The sequence below is a fragment of the Stenella coeruleoalba genome, assembly GCF_951394435.1.
Source record: "Stenella coeruleoalba genome assembly, chromosome: 11".
In the NCBI taxonomy this organism is placed as follows: domain Eukaryota; kingdom Metazoa; phylum Chordata; class Mammalia; order Artiodactyla; family Delphinidae; genus Stenella; species Stenella coeruleoalba.
In genome coordinates, this window is record NC_137157.1 from 22,050,087 (window position 1) to 22,072,253 (window position 22,167).

The 22,167-nt window shown below is 38.4% G+C and overlaps 1 protein-coding gene across 13 annotated transcripts in view; it reads left to right on the forward strand.

Annotated features, from left to right (window-relative positions):
• The window catches only part of ANKS1B (ankyrin repeat and sterile alpha motif domain containing 1B), a gene marked incomplete at its 5' end in the record, with an annotated part of 1,156,737 nt that overhangs the window by 528,928 nt on the left and 605,642 nt on the right, over nucleotides 1-22,167 (forward strand). The window lies entirely within an intron of this gene.

Here is a 22,167-nt window from a genome sequence, read left to right on the forward strand (position 1 = left end):
AGCATCTGAATATAAAGGCATTAGCACATGGTATATAATGAAAGAGAACAAGTTCCTGAGTCAGTTCTGTCACTGATTTGCTAGATATTTTCCATCAAATCACTTAACTTCTCTGATCTTTAATTTGCTCCTCTGAAAAGGGGAAATAATATCTACTCTTTGGGTAGTTGTAGTAATAAATGAGCTTATTTATGTGAAGCATTTTGGAAACTATGGAAATTAATATTCTTACTTAGTATTATCATTATTGCTTAATATTCTTTTTGCTTCTTTAATATTATTTTGTTTGAAATCTGTAGTAGTTTTAAGATAAGAAGAGCCTACTGTACATCTGTACTCATGCCAAGGTGGCTGACTTTTTCTTGACGTAAAAGTATAATCTAAATTAATGGGTAAATCCACTGTTTATTTTATAAATGATTGCATGCACAAAAAATTAATCTTTATAAAAATGTCAAGTATTAATAGAACAAAGACTAATACATAACACCTCACAAGCGAATTGTATGCTGCAAAGCACTTCGAATAAGTGACCCAATGAATTTATTATAACAGAGAGCCATTTCAAAAGTAGCCTGAATTATAATTAAAGCTTCCTACTTGTTAGGCAACATATTATGTAATCTAAGTATCACTTAAGAATCATCAGAAAAAGATGGGTAAAGGGGGAGACCTTTGGAGGTAGACAGACTTGGATGATATGAATGGGTTAGCATTTAACTAGAAACATCACCTTAGTATTAATATGTAGCAGATAGATTTGAGTTGAGATGAGATTGGAGGTAGGGAGGTAGGGAGCAGCAATGGAAAATATAAATGGATTTGAGAGATACAAGGAAAGAGTAATCAACAGGTCATGGCAACTGATCAGAGGTGTGATGGTGAGGAAGAAAAGTTCAAGGAAAGCCCTAAAGTTTATTGCTTAAGCAGATGAGTCAAATCTGACTACTATTCTTTGAAATATGGAATGTTTTTAGATGAGAAGGAAGAGAGGGATGGGTCATGTAGGACCTAACATAGGCCATTTTAAGAACTTTGGCTTTTACTCAGAGTGAAATGGGGAGTAATTTCAGGTCTTTCAGTAGAGTGACTTGATGTAACTTCTGTTTTATGAAAATTACTTCAAATCTTGTGTTGAGAATGGACTGGAGAAGGAGGATAAGTGTGAAAGCAGGAAGACCAGTAGGAGGTTATTGTAGCATTGCATTAAGATGAGAGAGGAAGTCAGTCAGCTCAGGTCAAAGGTGAAGCAGTGGAGGTGGAGAGAAATTGAGGGATGTTTTAAGTATTTTTTAAGATTGAGCCTATAGGATTTCATGATAGAGTAGATATAGTGCATGAGATAAAGAGAAGAATTAAGGAAAACTGCAAGATTTTTGTCCTAAACAATTGTAAAAATGGTTTTTACTGTCATCTAACATGAGACAGGTCCTGGGAAGAGCAGATTTTGTGAACAGGGAGAAATACCAGTTCATTTTTTAAAATTGAAGTATAGTTGATTTACAATGTTGTGTTAATTTCTGCTGTATAGCAAAGTGATTCATTCTTTTTTTATATTTTCTTTTCCATTATGGTTTATCATAGGATATTGAATATAGTTCTCTGTGGTATACAGTAGGACCTTGTTGCTTATCTATTCTATATATAATAGCTTACATGTACTAAAATTAACCTCCCACCCCATCCCTTCCCCTGCCAAACTCCCTCTACCTTGGCAGTCACAAGTCTGTTTTCTATGTCCGTGAATCTGTTTGTGTTTCATAGATAGGTTCATTTGTGTCATATTTTAGATTCCACATATAAATGATATCATATGGTATTTATCTTTCTCTTTCTGACTTACTTCACTTAGTATGATAATCTCTATTTGCATCCCTGTTCCTGCAAATGGCATTATTTTGTTCTTTTTTATGGCTGAGTAGTATTCTGTTGTATATAAGTATCACATCTTCTTTATCCATTCATCTGTTGATGGATATTTTGGTTTTATGCATGTCTTGGCTATTGTGAATAGTGCTGCTATGAACATAGGGGTGCATGTATCTTTTTGAATTAGAGTTTTGTCTGGATGTATGCCCAGGAGTGGGATTGTTGGATCATATGGTAACTATTTTTTGTTTTCTGAGGAACCTCCATATAGTTCTCCATAGTGGCTGTACCAACTTGGATTCCCCACCAACAGTTTAGGTGGGAATGAACTCCTTTTCTACCAGGAGTTCATTTTAAGTTTGAGATACCTATTAGATATCTGAATAGCTGTGTCAAGTAGGCAGCTGAAGTTTCAGTCTGAAGACAAAAAATGTGAACATTATCATTACATAGATGATATGGAGTAAGTGTAGATAGACGACTGAAACCTGAGCTTGATGAAAGAGGTGATAAAAGGCGACAACAGCAAAGGAGTGTGAGAAGGAACAAGGTAGGAGGACATCTTCTGGTGAGTGCTGTGTTATGAATTTAGATGACGTAAGTTATTAAGAAGGAGGGAATGGGAAGGGACATTCAACGTGGCAGAGGAGTAAGACGTGGAGATCACCTTCCTCCCCACAAATACATCAAAAATACATCTACATGTGGATCAACACCTACAGAACACCTACTGAAGCCTGGAAGAAGACCTCAGACTTCCCAAAAGGCAAGAAACTCCCCACATACGTGGGTAGGGCAAAAGAAAAAAGGAAAAACAGAGACAAAAGAATAGGCACAGACCTGCACCAGTGGGAGGGAGCTGTGAAGGCGGAAAAGTTTCCACACACTAGGAAGCCCCTTCACTGGTGGAAACAGGGAGTGGGTTGGGGGGAATCTTTGGAGCCATGGAGGAGAAAACAGCAACAGGGGTGAAGAAGGCAAAGTGGAGAGATTCCTGCAGAGAGAATCAGTGCCGACCAGCACTCACCAGCCTGAGAGGCTTGTCTGTTCACCTGCTGGGGCGGGTGGGGGCTGGGAGCTGAGGCTCGGGCTTCAGAGGTCAGATCCCAGGGAGAGGACTGGGGTTGGCTGCATGAACACAGCCTGAAGGGAGCTTGTGTGCCACAGCTAGCGGGAGGGGGTCCAGGAAAAAGTTGTAACTTCGTAAGAGTCAGGAGAACATTGTTTTGGGGTGCGTGAGAAGAGGAGATTCAGGGCACCGCCTAAACGAGCTCCAGAGACAGGCACAAGCCACGGCTATCAGCACGGACATCAGACACAGGCATGAAACGCTAACGCTGCTGCTGCAGCCACCAAGAATCCTGTGTGCAAGCACAGGTCACTATCCACACCTCCCCTCCTGGGAGCCTGTGCAGCCCCCCACTGCCAGGGTCCCGTGATCCAGGGACAGCTTTCCCAGGAGAACACATGGTGTGCCTCAGGCTGTTGCAACGTCACACTGGCCACTGCTGCCACAGGCTTGACCTGCATTCCATACTCCTCCCTCCCCCTGGCCTCACTGAACCAGAGCCCCCTAATCAGCTGCTACTTTAACCCCTTCCTGTCTGGGTGGGGAACAGACGCCCTCAGGCGACATACATGCAGAGGTGAGGCCAAATCCAAAGCTGAACCCCAGGAGCTGTGCGAACAAAGAAGAGAAAGGGAAATCTCTCCCAGCAGCCTCAGGACCAGCGGATTAAATCTCCACAATCAACTTGATGTACCCTGCACCTGTGGAATACCTGAATAGACAATGAATCATCCCAAAACTGAGGCGGTGGACTTTGGGAGCAACTGTAGACTTGGGGTTTGCTTTCTATGTCTAATTTGTTTCTAGTTTTGTGTTTATCTTAGTTTAGTATTTAGAGTTTATTATCATTGGTAGGTTTGTTTATTGATTTGGTTGCTCTCTTCCTTTTTATTTTATTTTATTTTAATTTATTTATTTCTTTTGCGGCACGTGGGCCTCTCACTGTTGTGGCCTCTCCCGTTGCGGAGCACAGGCTCTGGACGCGCAGGCTCAGAGGCCATGGCTCACGGGCCCAGCCGCTCCGCGGCATGTGGAATATTCCCAGACCAGGGCATGAACCCGTGTCCGCTGCAGTGGCAGGCAGACTCTCAACCACTGTGCCACCAGGGAAGCCCTATTTTATATGTATTTATATTTTTTCCTTTTTCTCTTTTGTGAGAATGTATGTGTATGCTTCTTTGTGTGATTTTGTCTGTATAGCTTTGCTTTGCTTTTTGTCCTAGGGTTCTGTCTGTCCAGTTTTTATTCTTTTTTTTTTTTTTGTATAGCTTTTAACGCCTGTTATCATTGGTAGCTTTGTTTTTTGGTTTGGTTGCTCTATTCTTTCTTTTTTTAATTTTTTATTTTTAATAATTTTTTTAATGACTTTATTTTCTTTTCTTTTCTTTCTTTCTTTCTTTCTCCCTTCCTTCCTTCCTCCCTCCCTCCCTCGCTCCTTCCCTCCCTCCCTCTCTCTCTCTCTTTCTTTCTTTCTTTCATTTTTTTTCTCCCTTTTCTTCTGAGCCATGTGGCTGAGAGGGTCTTGGTGCTCCAGGTGGGTGACAGTCCTGAGCCTCTGAGGTGGGAAAGCCGAGTTCAGGACATTGCTCCACCAGAGACCTCCTGGCTCCACATAATACCAAATGGCAAAAACTCTCCCAGAGATCTCCATCTCAATACTAACACCCAGATCCACTCAACGACCAGCAACCTACAGTGCTGGACACCCTATGCCAATCAACTAGCAAGACAGGAACTCAACCCCGCCCATTAGCAGAGAGGCTGCCTAAAATCATAGAAAGTTCACAGACACCCAAAAATATACCACCAGATGCAGTCCTGCCCACCAGAAAGACAAGCTCCAGCCTCATCCACCAGAACACAAGCACCAGTACCCTCTACCAGGAAGCCTACACAACCCACTGAACCAACCCTACCCACTGGGGGCACACACCAAAAACAATAGGAACTACAAACCTGCAGCCTGCGAAAAGGAGACCCCAAACACAGTAAGTGAAGCAAAATGAGAAGACAAAGAAACACACAGCAGATGGAGGAGCAAGGCAACAACCACCAGACCAAAAAAATGAAGAGGAAATAGGCAGTCTACCTGGAAAAGAATTCAGAGTAATGACAGTAAAGATGATCCAAAATCTTGGAAATAGAATGAGGAAAATAAAAGAAACGTTTAACAAGGACCTAGAAGAACTAAAGAGCAAACAAACAATGATGAACAACACAATAAATGAAATTAAAAATTCTCTAAAAGAAATCAATAGCAGAATAACAGACAGAAGAACAGATAAATGACCTGAAAGATAAAATAGTGGAAATAACTACTGCAGAGCAGAATAAAGAGAAAAGAATGAAAAGAATTGACGACAATCTCAGAGACCTCTGAGACAACATTAAATGCACCAACATTTGAATTATAGGGGTTCCAGAAAAAGAAGAGAAAAAGAAAAGGACTGAGAAAATATTTGAAGAGATTAGACTTGAAAACTTCCCTAATATGGGAAAGGAAACAGTCAATCAAGTCCAGGAAGCGCAGCAAGTCCCATACAGGATAAATCCAAGGAGAAACACACCAAGACACATTAATCAAACAATCAAAAATTAAATACAAAGAAAAAATATTAAAAGCAGCAAGGAAAAATTAACAAATAACATACAATGGAATCCCCATAAAGTTAAGAGCTGATCTTTCAGCAGAAACTCTGCAAGCCAGAAGGGAGTGGCAGGACATATTTAAAGTGATGAAAGGGAAAGACCTACAACCAAGATTACTCTGCCCAGCAATGATCTCATTCAGATTCGACGGAGACATTAAAACCTTTACAGACAAGCAAAAGCTAAGAGAATTCAGCACCACCAAACCACCATTACAACAAATGCTAAATGAACTTCTCTAGGCAGGAAACACAAGAGAAGGAAATGACCTACAATAACAAACCCAAAACAGTTAAGAAAATGATAATAGGAACGTACATTATTGATAATTACCTTAAATGTAAATGGATTAAATGCTCCAACCAGAAGACACATACTGGATGAATGGATACCAAAACAAGACACGTATACACGCTGTCTGTAAGAGACCCACTTCAGACCTAGGGACACATACAGACTAAAACTGAGGGGATGGAACAAGATATTCCATGCAAGTGGAAATGAAAAGAAAGCTGGAGAAGCAATTCTCATATCAGACAAAATAGACTTTAAAATAAAGATTATAACAAGAGGCAAAGAAGGACACTACATAATGATCAAGAGATCAATCCAAGAAGAAGATATAACAATTGTAAATATTTATGCACCCAAAATTGGAGCACCTCGATGCATAAGGCAAATGATAACAGCCATAAAAGGGGAAATTGACAGTAACACAGTCATAGTAGGGGACTTTAACACCCCACTTTCACCAATGGACAGATCATTCAAAATGAAAATAAATAAGGAAATACAAGCTTTAATGATACATTAAACAAGATGGACTTAATTGATATTTATAGGACATTCCATCCAAAAACAACAGAATACACATTTTTCTCAAGTGCTCATGGAACATTCTCCAGGGTAGATCATGTTTGGGTCACAAATCAAGCCTTGGTAATTTTAAGAAAATTGAAATCGTACCAAGTATCTTTTCTGACCACAACGCTATGAGACTAGATGTCAATTACTAGAAAAAAACCTGTAAAAAATACAAACACATGGAGGCTAAACAATACACTGCTAAATAAATGAGAGATAACTGAAGAAGTCAAAGAGGAAATCAAAAATACCTAGTAACAAATGACAATGAAAACACAGTGACCCAAAACTTATGGAATACAGCAAAAGCAGTCCTAAGAGGGAAGTTTATAGCAATACAATCCTATGTCAAGAAACAAGAAACCTCTCAAACAACCTAACCTTATACCTACAGCAATTGGAAAAAGAAGAACAGAAAAACCCAAAGTTAGCAGAAGGAAAGAAATCATAAAGGTCAAATCAGAAATAAAAGAAAAAGAAATGAAGGAAATGACGCAAAGATCAATAAAACTAAAAGCTGGTTTTTTGAGAAGATAAATAAATTTGATAAACCATTAGTCAGACTCATCAAGAAAAAAAGGGAGAAGACTCAAATCAGTAGAATTACAAATGAAAAAGGAGAAGTAACAACTGACACTGCAGAAATACAAAGGATCAGGAGAGATTACTACAAGCAACTATATGCCAATAAAATGGACAACCTGGAAAAAATGGACAAATTCTTAGAAAAGCACAACCATCTGAGACTGAACCAGGAAGAAATAGAAAATATAAAGAGACCAATCACAAGGACTGAAATGGAAACTGTGATTAAAAATCTTCCAACAAACAAAAGCCCAGGACCAGATGGCTTCAAGGGGAATTCTATCAAACATTTACAGAAGAACTAACACCTATCCTTCTCAGATTTCCAAAATATAACAGGTGGATGAACACTCCCAAACACGTTCTATGAGGCTACCATCACCCTGATACCAAAACCAGACAAAGATGTCACAAAGAAAGAAAACTACAGGCCAATATCACTGCCGAACATAGATGCAAAACACCTCAACAAAATACTAGCAAACAGAATCCAACAGCACATTAAAAGGATCATACACCATGATCAAGTGGGGTTTATCCCAGGAAAGCAAGGATTCTTCAATATATGCAAATAAATCAATGTGATACACCATATTAACAAATTGAAGGAGAAAAACCATATGATCATCTCAATAGATGCAGAAAAAGCTTTCGACAAAATTTAACACCAATTTATGATTAAAACCCTCCGGAAAGTAGACATAGAGGGAACTTACCTCAACATAATAAAGGCCATATATGACAAACCCACAGCCAACATCATTCTCAATGGTGAAAAACTGAAACCATTTCCCCTGAGATCAGGAAGATGACAGGGTTGCCCACTCTCTCCACTATTATTCAAAATAGTTTTGGAAATTTTAGCCACAGCAATCAGAGAAGAAAAAGAAATAAAAGGAATCCAAATCAGAAAAGAAGAAGTAAAGCTGTCACTGTTTTCAGATGACATGATACTATACATAGAGAATCCTAAAGACGCTACCAGAAAACTACTAGAGCCAATCAATGAATTTGGTAAAGTAGCAGGCTACAAAGTTAATGCACAGAACTCTCTTGCATTCCTATACACTAATGATGAAATATCTGAAAGAGAAATTAAGGAAACACTCCCCTTTTCAATTGCAACAAAAAGAATAAACTGCTTTGGAAGAAACCTACCTGAAGGGACAAAAGACCTGTATGCAGAAAACTATAAGACACTGAAGAAAGAAATTAAAGATGATACAAACAGATGGAGAGATATACCATGTTCTCGGACTGGAAGAATCAACACTGTGAAAATGACTCTACTACCCAAAGCAATCTACAGGTTCAATGCAATCCCTATCAAACTACCAATGGCATTTTTCACATAACTAGAACAAAATATTTCACAATTTGTATGGAAACACAAAAGACCCCAAATAGCCAAAACAATCTTGAGAAAAAAAAAAAAAAAACGGAGCTGGAGGAATCAGGCTCCCTGACTTCAGACTGCATTACAAAGCTACAGTAATCAAGACAGTATGGTACTGGCATGCAAACAGAAATATAGATCAATGGAACAGGATAGAAAGCCCAGAGATAAACCCACACACATATGGTCACCTTATCTTTGATAAAGGAGCAAGAATATACAATGGAGAAAAGACAGTCTCTTCAATAAGTGGTGCTGGGAAAACGGGACAACTACATGTAAAATAATGAAGTTAGAACACTTTGTAACACCATAGACAAAAATAACTCAAAATGGATTAAAGACATTAATGTAAAGCCAGACACTATAAAACTCTTAGAGGAAAACATAAGCAGAATACTCTATGACATAAATCACAGCAAGATCCTTTTTGACCCACTTCCTAGAGAAATGCAAGTAAAAACAAAAATAAGCAGATGGGACCTAATGAAACTTAAAAGCTTTTGCTCAGCAAAGGAAACCACAAACAAGACAAAAAGACAACCCTCAAAATGGGAGAAAATATTTGCAAATGAAGCAAAGAACAAAGGAGTAATCTCCAAAATATACAAGCAGCTCATGCAGCTCAACATCAAAAAAACAAACAGCTGAATCCAAAATTGAGCAGACCTAAATAGACATTTCTCCAAAGAGGATATACAGATTGCCAACAAACACATGAAAGGATCCTCAACACCACTAATCATTGGAGAAATGCAAATCAAAACTGCAATGAGGTATTACTTCATACCAGTCAGAATGGCCATCATCAAAAAATCTATAAACAATAAATTCTGGAGAGGGTGTTGAGAAAAGGGAACCCTCTTGCCCTGTTTGTGGGAATGTAAATTGATACAGCCACAATGGAGAACAGTACGGAGGTTCCTTATAAAACTAAAAATAGAACTACCATACGACCCAGCAATCTCATTACTGGGCATATACCCTGAGTAAACCATAGTTCAAAAAGAGTCATGTACCACAATGTTCACTGCAGCTCTATTTACAATAGCCAGGACATGGAAGCAACCTAAATGTCCATCAACAGATGAATGGGTGAAGAAGATGTGTCACATATATGCACTGGAATATTACTCAGCCATATAAAGAAATGAAATTGAGTTGTTTGTATGGAGGTGGGTGGACCTAGACACTGTTATATGGAGTGAAGTAAGTCAGAAAGAGAAAACAAATTCCGTGTGCTAACACATATATAAGGAATCTAAAAAAAAAAAAAAAAGGTTCTGATGAACCTAGGGGCAGGACAGGAAGAGAGACACAGACATAGAGAATGGACTTGAGGACACAGGGAGGGGGAAGAGTAAGCTGGGACAAACGTGAGAGAGTGGCATGGACACATATACACTACCAAATGTAAAATACATAGCTAGTGGGAAGCAGCCGCATAGCACAGGGAGATCCGTTCGGTGCTTTGTGTCCATCTATAGGTGTGGGGTAGGGCCGGTGGGAGGGAGATGCAAGAGGGAGGAGATATGGGGATATATGTATATGTATATGTATAGCTGATTCACTTTGTTATAAAGCAGAAACTAACACACCATTGTAAAGTAATTATACTCTAATAAAGATGTTAAAAAATAAAAGGAGGAGATCAAAGGAGATCAAAAGGAGATCAAAAGGAGATCAACTCTGTCAAATGTAGCTGATAAGTTGAGTAGGATTAGCACTAAGTTAGAATTGACTAGTGATTTAACAATGTGGAGGTCACTGCTGGCCTTGACAGGAGCAATTTTGTTGGAATTAATGGGGCAAAAGCCCAACATAATGCATTTAGGAAAGAATGGGAGGAGAGAACTTAGTGCAAATATAAACCACCTTTTTAAGGGATCTCTTCATAGGAGAAATAAAAAAAATTAAAATAAAATAATTTTTTTTTAAAAAAAGGAGAAATAAGATGAAAGAGGAGAAAAAGAGGATGGGTTCTTTTAACCAAGAGAAGAGATGGTCTTTAGATAGGAGCATGGGGAATGATGGGTCTGGAAACACAGGATGTTTCCAACATGGGTGCAAATGCTGGAAAAGGATTCATGTGGTGAGAGTCTGTGGAAGATCTTTTGATAGTTTACATGTTCTTTATGAAGTATAAAGCAGCAACATCAGTTGAGAATGAAGATGGAGGAGGAGATGTGGAGGTTGAGGAGAGAGAAGAGGGGATAAAGGAGTTGTTCAAGGAGAAAGAGAGAGTGAATGGACAAATGGGGTATGGTATGATTGCCTGGGAGCATTAAGGGCCCATTTAAAGTTCAGGTTGAACTTAACGTTAGATTAGCCAATGTGGTTCTGTCTTTTTCTGCAGCCTAGTTCAGATTGAAGGGCATACGTGCAGAGCATGTGGGAGAGTTGAATTTTACATAGGTTGTGGTTTTGCTCATTGAGTATTTTGAAGTGATTGAAGGACTAGGAAATATTAATGCAGTGAGAATAATGTTTGACCATAGAATTGAAGATGGGGAAGTAGGAGAAAGAGGACAACAAGAGAGCAAGTAACCGTGAAAAATCCATAGGATAATTGGATTGGAGATTCCAGTGAGGTCAAAGAATTGCTGGAGTCAAGGTACCAAAGACGTGGGCTTGGATGATAGGAGATGGATTCAGAGAGTGGGATCCACATGAAACCAGGAATAGTTATAATTATTAGCAATCACAGACTTAAAGCCATGGGAGTAAGCAGCTGAATTAGCCTCTCCCCACACAGAATAGCCTTAATACTGTAGTTAAGTCAGTACATTTTTTAGAAGAAATATTTGATATAAAGAACTGTATTTCTACATTGATCTCTGTTCATCTTATTTAAATAAATATTTCCATTTATTTAACAAATTGTGATATAGATGAACTTTACCTGAGTTTACCTCTCCTATACTTTGTCTCAATTTTCCTTGAAGTGCCAAGACCTCTCAGATTGTTCCCTGGCTGCCAAGGGCCCCCTGAGAGTGGTGAGTGGTGTTCCATTCAAGATCACTCCTTCAGGGAGCTCTGGGCTCTTGACCACCATGCATCTTCTTGTGTAAAACTTTTTAATGACTGAGAGCCCATGTGATAAGGTACTTCAATCTCTTGGGGACCCCTAATTGTTGCCAAAGTGTTCTCTTCCCTCAAATAACAGTTTTTTTTAAAAACAGAGGTAGTAAGAAGTGGTGGAAATTTGGTTCTATTTTAAAGGTAGAGCCAACATATTTTTTGGATGGATTTGATGTAGGGTATGAGAAAATGAAAGTGACCGAAGGTATGACTCAAAGGAGTTGTGGCTCTCTTGACCTTTGGAAGGATGGATTTGGTATTATGATGAGGAAGCTTAGTTATGGATATGAAACGCCATTGGATATACAAGTAGGTAAGCTGAGTACATAGTTAAGACAGTGATTTTTCAGTGGGGTAAGACATAGAGGGAGGAAACTGTGATAATTTTATGTTTATCAAAAGTAAAGGGTATCAGTCACAAAAGATTGAGAAACAGTGCCTTAGACCACTGTGAATGACCTATGAGTGCTGAGTTCCTCAGTGAAATTGTCATGGACAGGTGTGTTATGAATTACTGGGAGAAAAGTAGCTGAGACTCACCAGTAATAAAACATGCTTCCTCTTTATGGAAGGTTGTTTCCAGAAAGCTCTGTGTAGATGAAGAATTTTGTGGGCTGGCACCTTTGGGCCTCTGCTAAGGAAGTTAACTACCCTGGGTAACTAATTATATCCAGTTTTGTTAGTAGTTTCAAACCATCACCTTTTTCTGGAGAAAACTGATGGGAGGGAGGAAATATAAAAAGAGTGAAGTGGAAAAGTGTTTCTTTCCAAATGAGAGAAATAGCGAAAACAAAAGCTTTAAGTGCACAGCAGCATAAGATGCTCTTCTGCAAGGGAGAAGAAACGTTTGAGGAGAACTAAAATTAGAATGGAGAAGGTGGTATAGACCTTTCATGCTGCTCAGGGATTGCCAGAGAGGCAAACGAAGGCCTTCCTTTTAATTAGCTCACATGGAATGGAAATAGACCTCCTGAAGCTGAGATAATGTTATTCCAGCAGCCACTGGACACAGGCAGGTGAGGAAATCTTTGGCCTCCAGCCAACATGATGGCCAAAGCTGGGCTGCTGAGATGATCTTTGAGCTCCAAGCTGAGATTCAGGATGGGCTGATATGGAGGAAGGGTTAAGAGTTAGTGAGAATAATGGGTACTTACATCTTCAAGGTTTATTTCCTTAAAAATGTGCATTAAACAAATTATCTGAATTATTGATAGTTAAATTCAGTGCTTTAAGTAGACCAGGATTTTAGGTAGCCAAAAGAAAAACCATATCTGTGTAATAATAAAATATATTCTTAGTTCTTGATAATTCATGAAATGCCTCTCCTATGCTTACCTTTTTCCTGTCCCATCTAATATCACATGACTTTTCAACAGTGCCTTTCTGTGCACATTGCACATCACACAGAAGGCAGATATAGGTTAGTCGATGCTTGACAAAGAAAGAAAATATTGACTTTTCTAATACTTAAAAATATGAGAATATATAGTTAGCTGTTGGAGTAATGTGGTTTAGTTAGTGCATACAATCAGGTGAGAACTTGTTATTCTGAGTGAAAGTAGTTGAAATGAGACTATTGGTTTATTTGGGCAGCATTAAATAAATATATTCACTCAGTACATTGCATTATGAGAAAGTTCAGGGTGCTGAGAGAGTATCTAAGAGGGAGATTGATCTCATCTGGCGGTCTGCAGAGCTTTGCCATGGGAGAGTTGGGCTCTGAGAGACAAAGAGGAATTAATGTAGCTTCAGAAATGCTTAATAAATGTGGACATTATTATTATTTGTATTGCTGTTATTACAGTCTAAGCAGTAAGTAGAGCCTAGACTCTGAGAATTCAGTGCAAACAAAGAGCAGCCAGGTGGCAAGAGTCCAGGCAGGCAACCAGAATCTTAAATCTACAAAGTTGCTTGGAACAAGCAGGTCAACCTGCTGATGAGCAGAGTTGGAATTTTTGTTTATTCTATGCCCCGGTTTTATATGTCCTGGGGTGGGAGGGCAGGGAAAGCTAGAAGTTGTGTCACTGCTGGGGAGAGTCAGACTTCTACAAGTGCTCATTCATCCAACATTACAGCAGAGGTAAGAAAGCAAGTGTTCCAGAAAGTTCTTGTGTTGAAAGTCTTTTTTTAACAATTTAATTTTTATTAACTCAGTCTTCTCTTGCTTTACCTTCTGTTAATTCATGTGAAAATATAACTTCTTTGTTAGCTAGAATTTTCTTTGTAATTCAAATTCAGTGCTGCATATATCTTCTCTCTAATTTTCTTGTCTACTTTAGTTTGCTGATAGTTTTATATCTCTTGAAAAACTCTCCTTGCTATCAGTTATATTTGTGTGCTATGTGTATGATCATTGCAGCTAAAAGTAAAACGGTAGGAGAAAAGCTGGTAGTAACTTTTTTTTAATAGAGGGGAAAACCTTGGTACTTCCAGGTCATGCTATGGAGAAATCCCCTCTCTACCCCCTGTTAAAAACAGTTTCCAAACTGCTAAACCTTTTTCTCTATTCCCATCTTTATCTCTACAGTCTACTTTTGGGAGAACATTTTCCCCTTTTTTCTCCGCACCTGTCTATGTTGACTGGTGCCCTGTGTGTCTATGTGGGCCCCAGCCCCTTAAACGCAGACTTCTCTCATGTGTCTTGCCATAGTGAGCCAGCCCATGGCAGAACTTTTTCCAGATGTTCTCCTAGGTAACTTCCTACCTACTTAATAGACCAGATTTTTCCTGCCTTCCTTGTTCTAGGCTGTAGTGATCTCAACTCTTCTACCTGACTCTTGGCATCTGTGATAGGCAGAATTCTAAGATGGCCCCATGGTTCTCATCTCCACCTCCCTGTATCCATACATTTTTGTGATGCCCCTCCTTTGAGTGTGTGTGGGACCTGTAACTTGCTACTTGCCAATGGCAAAGGTGATGAGGTATCACTTTCATAGTTACAGTATGTTTTATGGCAAAGATGAAGCGATTTTAAAGATGAAATTAAGGTCACTGATCATTTTAAGTTACTCAGAAGGGATTTTATCTTTGATGGGCTTGAACTAATCAGGTGATCCCTTTAAGAGGGCGTCTAGAGGTTAGCAACTTATAAGCAGCAGACTCTCTCTCTCTGTCTCCACGGCTGGCTTTGGAGAAGTAAATCATTGTGAGTACTGCAGCTGCACCCTGAGCCTCAGATAAGATCGCAGCCCTGGCCAGTACCTGGATTGCAGCCTGGTGAGGCCCTGTGCAGAGGACCCAGCTAAGCCTTGCCCAGACACCTGATTCATGTAAACTGTGAGATGGTAGATGTATGTTGCTGTAAGCCATTGTTTGTTGTGATTCATTATGCAGAGATAGAAACTGAATGCAATGCCCAATGATCCCTTGATTTGGGAGCAAGAAAGACTCTTTCTCCATCTGCCTTATCTCAAGAAACCTCCCCTGAACAGCACTAGTCCCTTGCTCTCAGTGTGATTTGAGACGTGATTGAAAGTGAAGAATTGGAAAATTGTCTCCTTTATCCTACATCCTGAAGCCCAGCTCAATTAATGCATGTAGGCATTATCTATCATACCTTTTTTTTCCAAAATAATATTTTTTATTTTAATAGGCACTAAGTTGTAAAGCTAAAGTTCTAATAGTGAAATTTTAAGACAAAAGCCAGAGGGTGGGAGACTATATTAGGGATCATGCAGACCTGAGATCCCTAAATTATTGATGCTTCCCAACCAGTCCTCCTTCTCCAGGACTTGGCTTTTTCTCAAAGCTAGCAGAATTAATTTTTTCAAGCATATACCTGATTATGCCACTCCACTGTTTAAGAACCTCTTATGGCTTGTCACTATCTATATCAGAATGTCCAAATGCCTTAGCTTGCCCAACAAGGTCCTTGATAATTTGGCTCTAACTTTTTATTTACCTCTACCCAAATATACCGTGTACTCCTAAGAACATTGTTCTTAGAGTTCATGATTCTTGATTCATAATGTACTGTTCTGTCAGCTTGGAATACCTTCCCATCTAATCTACCTGGTAAACGTGTGTGGAATTTGGCTAAGGGTAACCACCTTTATGAAGCCTTCTCTAATTCCAACAATTCTTTATTCCATGTGCCCCCTTAGCACTCTTCACATACCTCTACTATTAGACATTTTATACAAAAGTATTTGTTTACATGTCTGTGAGCTCCTTAAATGCAGGGACCATGTCTCAGATAAGGTGAATCCCCAGTGCTTCTCGTAGTGACTGACTTACAATAGATGCTCAATAAATGGTAAATGATTGAATAATTGGATGAATATTTGCTTTGTTGGAATTCTACCACCTACTATGTGCCTATTTCTATCTATACAGTAAGGCCAGACTAGCTTTTCTCTTAACTACATTGCTTTCTTCTGAGCCACGGAGCCCACCTTTCGTTGGTTACTTCATGAAAATGCCTCAGAGAGAAATGTCATTTTTAATGTAAATTTTTTTTGCATAATTGATCTGATTTCACAGATGGAAAGACGGCAGTTATTTACATTGGGTGGCTATTCATTTTTCGTGGCTAATTATAAAGTAGTTGACCTGGCATTGTCAAAATCATTATTATCACTCTAGAAAGCAATGTATCTGATAATGTGCACTAATTTCTAATTTCCTTCTCCTTTTTTTTTTTTTTTTTTAAATAAATTTATTTATTTATGCTGTGTTGGGTCTTTGTTTCTGTGCGAGGGCTTTCTCTAGTTGCGGCGAGCGGGAGCCACTCTTCATCGCGGTGCATGGGCCTCTTACTACCGCGGCCTCTCTTGCCACGGAGCACAGGCTCCAGACGCGCAGGCTCAGTAGCTGTGGCTCACGGGCTCAGTTGCTCCGCGGCATGTGGGATCTTCCCATACCAGGGTTCGAACCCGTGTGCCCTGCATTGGCAGGCAGATTCTCAACCACTACGCCACCAGGGAAGAAGCCCTCCTTCTCCTTTTTATTTTAGTGAACCAATGTCTAAAGCTTAATTTTTAAAACAACAGTAAAAACTTTAGTGATCCCTGTTCTTTCACAAAGTCAAAGCAATATATAGTATGGCTTTTTTTTTTCTTTCTCCAAACTGACTTTTTCTTTACCACTGCTTTTGTTAGTTTCTGCATTAGCCATGTGTGAGACTGAGAATATTGTATTAGGACCTAGAGTCTTGAAGAAAATGAGAACTTTCAACATATTAGTGGTGATCAAAATCCAATAGGCAAACTGGCTACCAATGACAGAATTCTAACCTCTGGCAAACAGTTCACAGAATCTAGAGTGAACTCTCATTTATATGTGTGTGTGAATTTTCCATGACATAGTTCTTTTTACTTAGAAAAACTAGTAAAGTAGGAAGACAAGTATGCTACAAAGAAGCAACATTTATTCCACAGTCAATGATATAATTTTTATATTATCCACTGTTATAGATCTGAAACATGTCTATTGTATATCTGTGTTCTTTCGGTTAGCACAGATGTCTGTGTTCTCTTTATTAACTCAGATAATCAAGAGTGACTATGTAAAGCTAATAATAGATTTCAGATTTCCTTCTGGAAAGCACATAGCACACGTGAAAGGAAGCATTATTAACTAAACAAATCTCTCAGTTCCTAATGATTAGCATTTTGACAAGCTGTTGCCTTAGTTGAAGGATTTATATCATATATTACATAACTTCAAAGTATTTTTGTATTTCTTCTTGATTTGAGTACTAAGTAAATAGTACTAACTTTCATCTAAATGTAAAGGAAACCTTCAGTTCTATTTTAGTCCCCATAGCACGTTTCCTAGACCATTGATAGGCCATAAATTTGCAACTGGGTTTTGTTTCTACTATTAATTATAATCATCTGGAATAGGGTAAAATTACAACAAATAATATATTAAGGCCTCTAAGCTAAATAGTTTGCTATTTACAAACAGTATATTTGCTCCCTGAGGTTGCCATGCAGAAAATTAAAACTAGAATATCAGATTCAAAGTGAACCTGAACCATTTCCCCATACCTTATATTTGATATAGTCCCTTTCAGGCAATTATTAGTTATTCTTAAAACTTTATCTTTAATATACTTATCTAAAACCAGATATTTAGTATTACATAAGAGCTGGTGTCATGTGTTCATACTATCTAAGGAATCCCAAGCATATGAGCTATTGTGGTTAAGGCCTTAATTATTGGTTGGTTATAAATATAAAACTATATATAAACACTAAACAAAAATTAGTTGTATTATCACATTTATTAATATTACTAGATAGAGAAAGTTCATTCATTCATTTAGCAAATACTCATTTAGTACTTATGAAATACTAATACCCAGGCAAAATACTGGGTATACAGTAATGGAAAGACATGACCCCCTCTCCTCAAAATGTTGTGTTAAGGAAAAAATTAAAATCTATTGTTATTATATTATTATAATATGAACCTAGATTTGGGAGCATATAAATCTGCCTAGGAGAGTTAGGTAATACTTGTCCTATGACTTGAAGAATTTATCAAATGGATATTGTAGGAATATGGTGAGGGAGGAAAGGAAATAGAGAAAGGTAGAAAAAGCAGAGCCTTTAGAACCAGAGAAATTTGGACATAAGTCCTTATTTTGCCACTTAACTGTGATCTTTTCATTTCTTTTGAGATAATACAGATGGCCATACCTAACATAGGATTTTGCACATTGTAGGCACTCAATAAATATTATCCCTTCTCACCAACTTTGAGCCTCATGACAACCTTGCAGATAGATATTTAGAACTGATTGTATTATCAACATTTTAAAGCTGAGGAAAGTAGGTTCACAGTGCATCAGGAAACTTGCTTAAGGTCACACAACTAGGTTAGTGGCAGAGCCAGGCCTAGAACCTAGATCTCTTGACAAAACTTTTTCCACTATGTTACAACAAGGATTCCGGCTTGTGAAAACGCTAATCATTAGGAACTGAGATATTTGTTTAGTTAATAATGCTTCCTTTCATGTGTGCTATGTGCTGTCCATGCATTTAATTATTTATTCAGTCAATAAACATTTCTTGAGCAACAACTAAATATCAGACATGTTACCGTGCACAGATGATACAGTGGGGAACAAACGACATTGCCTTCATTGAGCTGAGTCCATCAGAGAAACTGACTTCTTACCAGCAACTTCAATAAATCCTAATGAGTGTCGTGCAAGGGCACATTTAGGTGCTCTGGAATGTGTGGCAAGAAGACTTATTCTGATCAAGGAGGTCTGGCAAGTCCTGTGTGAGGAAGTAATATTTTTGTCAAGACCTAAAGAGTAAGCAGGAGTTATCTGGACGGAGAGTAGAGAATGTTTTTCCAAACAGTGGGAGGTTTGGCAAAGAAGTAAACGAGAACATGATGTGTTCAAGGGACTGAAACTGATCCAAGATAGCAGGATCAGAGAGCCTGAGTAAAAGAATGGCCAGGGGTGACTCTATAGAGATTGGCAGAGGTTATGTTGTAGGGGGCTCTACAAGCCATATTAAAGAGTCTGGATTTTATTCGAGGGGAAAAACATTGCAGTTTCCACACTACATAAAAAGTCTGGCCAGTGGGGAAATGGGGTCTGAAAACTGACTCCTTCTCTGTTCATCCCAGAGAGAAAACAGTTACTCTTTTTTTTCAAGTTTCTTACAAAGGCTCATATATAGCATACTATAGGCTTGCTGTGGTCCTAGTGGGAAAAGCACCTAAGGTTTTAAGCAGCAGAGTGATAACTGATTTGCATCTTTCCATGTTCATTCTAGCTGTGCTGTAGCTACTCTTAGAGACTGCGTGACACAATAAGTGAGACTGGGCATGGGTGAGTCAATGGCAGCTTAGATTGGGGCTTGTATCTCTGGGGGAGAAAAGAAGTGAGATGCTTAAGATCTAGACATTAAAGGATTTGTGATTGGCTATGGAAGTTAGAGGAGAAGGGTATGGGAGGAGAAAAGGATTCTCCTCACTCTCCTGGCTTGAGCAGAAAACCATAGGAATCTCCGGTACAATATCTAAGACTTTAATGTTGAGAGAAAGCTGCTGGAGTTATTATATGGTGGGAAGATGTCAAAATCAGCTGGAATAGAGGACACAATAAAAGCATTTAAAAGTCCTTTGGGGCCAACAGGCATGACATTACATTTAAGGTAATGGTTCTCTTTCATTCTTTCTTTTTTCCTTGCTGGAAAAGCTGTATCCCTTTGTTATTTTCATTTTACTTCATAGGCCATTGTATATTTCCATTTGTCTAAATTTGTTCTACAGGGACATTAGTTGTTACCTGACTTTAGTTTTAATTTAAAAGGAAAAAAACTCACTGTAATTATGAAGAAGATTGGGCATGTGAGCACCTGATTCATTTCCCTGGGTGGCACCATGACTCACCCTCATTAAAGCAGTTTTGCTTTGAGGTGCCTGATGCTGTATCAGTTTGGAACTTTCTGTGTCCTTTATGTGAACAATAAGATAAGTTTCTCTCATGGGTCATTCACTGCTCTTCATCTCTACCATGAGTCAGATGTTTGCATTTCAAAACATTATCCTGCCTGCAATTTTCCTCTTTATAAATTATGCAGAGAACTTCTACCAACAACAGATTCTCATTTACTGACTTTTTGGATTTGTATCTGTAAAACATGTTCTACTTGTTTTGGGATAATTCAGTGAACAGTTTTATGGCCAACAATAGGGTACCATTTTATTTGTTTTATCATCATTGTCTAAACATCAAGTACCTCATTAGATAAAAAACACAATCATTTGTAACTGAATTCAAACGCTGATGATTAAGTCACATGAAAAGCCCTCCCCTGATTCTTTGCCTCTAATTATATTAGGGTTCCTCCCTTTCACATTCAACCTCCTAGAAAGAGTTGTCTGTACCTCCTGGACTCATTTTCTCATCTCTCAGTCACTCCCCCAAAACTACTCTAATATTCCACTGAAATTTCCTCAGTTAGGGCCCCAAGACTGTTTATTCCTAAATATAATGGATAAAGTCTTTATCTTACTTGACCAATCGGCTACACTTAACCCATGAAACACTCTTAGCATGGGGCTGTGTTACACCACACTCTCCTGGTCTTCCTTCTACCTCTCTAGTGTCTATTTTGGTCTCCCATTCCTACAAGGTTACTGTTCTTCAAGGTTCGAAACTAGGTTCTCTCCTCCTCTCACCCTAAAGACTGCCTCCAGATGATCTCAGCCACTTTATATGGCTCTTTTGTTTAAACATGTGCTGATGTTACTCAAAGTTTTATCTCCAGGCCAAAGTGGAGTTCCAGACCTCTAAATTCATATTTCTCCTTGACCTCTCCACTGAGATGTACCACCAGTACTACAAAGTCAACGTCTCTGTGTTAGTTTCCCAGGCCTGCCAGAAAAAAGTACCACAAACTGGGTGGCTTAAAACAGTAGAAATTTATTCTCTTAAGAGTTCTGTATGCTAGAAGTTTGAAATCAAGGTGTCAGGGGCCATGCTACTCCTGAAGCCTCTTGGGAAAAATCCTTCTTAGCTACATCAGCTTCCAGGAGTTCCTTGGATTGTGGCAGCATAACCATAGTCTCTGTCCCCAATTTCTCATGGCCTTCTTCTCTGTCTCTATGTCCTTTCCTCTTCTTATAAACCCACCAGTCATTGGATTTGGGGCCCACCCTAATTGCCTTTGTTTATTTGTTTTATTTTTATTGTATCATAAGCTTCATGATTACAGAGAGTATACCTTTCTTCTGGAATCCCTGGAAACTAGTACAGTGTAGGTAAATGAATTGTTGACTAATAAATATTAAGTAGAAGGATGAAGAAAAGAAGCAAAGCAATTAATCAGAAAGAACTAATCTGAAAAATGATAAGCAAGCTAAAGTAATTTTAGCTGTGAATTTTTAAAATGTGGCTAAATGTAATTTTTTCTAGTCAGTATACTAACAAAGTACATTAAGAATCAGTCAAACCTTATTTTAAGCTCATTTAAAACCTTCTTCTATAGTCCTGCAAAAATACATCATTCTCATAGATGCTGGAAAATACAATTATATTCCCCACTGCCTATTTTATAACTGGGGCTCTTTACATCCCTTCTTTATTAATGAAAATGTTCCTGCTTTTGTTGATACTACAGGATGTGATATTGTTTCCTAAATATTTCTTGAACATATCTCCAAAAAGGACAAGATTAAGTAATTACTAAGCATTCTAATTACAAAAAAGAAAGAAAGAAAGAAAGAAAGAAAGGAAAGAAGAAAGAAAAAAGAAAGGAAGGAAGAAAGAAAGAAGAAGGAAGGAAGAAAGAAAGAAAGAACAAAAGAAAGAAACGAAGGAAGAAAGGGAGAAAGAAAGAAAAGAAGGAAGAAAGAAAAAGAGAAAAAAATGTATATCCTAGTAAAATATCTCAAATGTCAGCACCAAAGAATGAAAGAAAGCACTGTTTGTAATGTATACCTGCTTACTTTTGCAAAACATTTAGGTCTCTTTACATATATAGCTGGCGAAAGCTCTGATTGAATATTTAGGCAACTAAGAAGTTAAAAGGGACCAGACATGCAGGGTTGTATCTACTTTGCCTACATTAATAAATTTTGTCCCATGAGAGGATCTGTGGTAGACCCTTGTGCTTGTAATAATTGAAAATGCCCTAGTTTCAACTAAATCAGACTAGGTTATATAGATGTTGATGAGAAG